This window comes from Fukomys damarensis, unplaced genomic scaffold (genome assembly GCF_012274545.1).
Source record: "Fukomys damarensis isolate Sample0158 unplaced genomic scaffold, DMR_v1.0_HiC HiC_scaffold_5, whole genome shotgun sequence".
Lineage (NCBI taxonomy): Eukaryota > Metazoa > Chordata > Mammalia > Rodentia > Bathyergidae > Fukomys > Fukomys damarensis.
Window position 1 is genome coordinate 67,322,763 of NW_022900917.1, and position 925 is coordinate 67,323,687.

The following is a 925-nucleotide window of genomic DNA, read 5'->3' on the forward strand; positions in this document are numbered from 1 at the left end:
AACATGTCATATTCTCTCTAATTTCAGGAGAGAGGGAGAGAGAGAGGAAGAGGGAAGAGAGATGGGGGAGAGAGAGAGGGAGAAGAGAGAAGAAAAATGCACTAAATTTTTATAACAGTGTTTTAGGTTTGGGATAATTTACAACTACCTGCCTTATACTTTGCTTTTTAGAAAAAAATTCAACTCACTTTTATGATCAACCAAAGTCAGCGAATTGAAAGCACAATTCTAAAGGCTCAGAGTTGGAACTTGCGGCTGAGCTGGTGCCACTGGGTCTCATATAGCAGAAGGGCAGAGCAGTGTGTCTTGTGTTGACTGGATGACTACTGAGGTACCAGGAAACGATAGGAAAGATTGTGTTCTTCTCTGGGCCATGTGCTCAAGTACTGGCATGGGTTTCTCTCTACTCAGACCCGCTTGTTGTAGAAGGAGCCTCAGGAATGTCACTCTAATTGATTGCACACGAAGCCAGAAGCCAGCCCTACCCCACAGCTGAGAGATGAGAGCCAAACATTCCAAGTTTCTCAATGCTGATGGAAAGTAATAGTGGATTTTTCTCCTGGTGACAGAAGATGTTATAATGATCTTCTCCAGAAGTTTACATTTTGTGGTCAAGATCTTTCCTGTTGTAATTGTTCATTTATTTGTTTAGAAAACTGTGGCAGAGTTCTGTACTCTGTGATACTTATTTTTTATAGGTGTAGTAATCTGGGAAAGCAGAGTCTGGGTTGGGTGCCAACAGTTACCCTCTGCTGCTTCCTGGTATTTTTCAAGAAGTCCCTTGGGGTTGAGCAATGGGTGACTGTCTTGGATGTTGGTGAATGACAAACAATGGAAAACTGATAAGCAAGTTCATACAAAACTCAAGTAACTGACTGGAATGGGAGTGAAAACTTAGCCCTAGAATTTCAACTTTGGGAAAGGG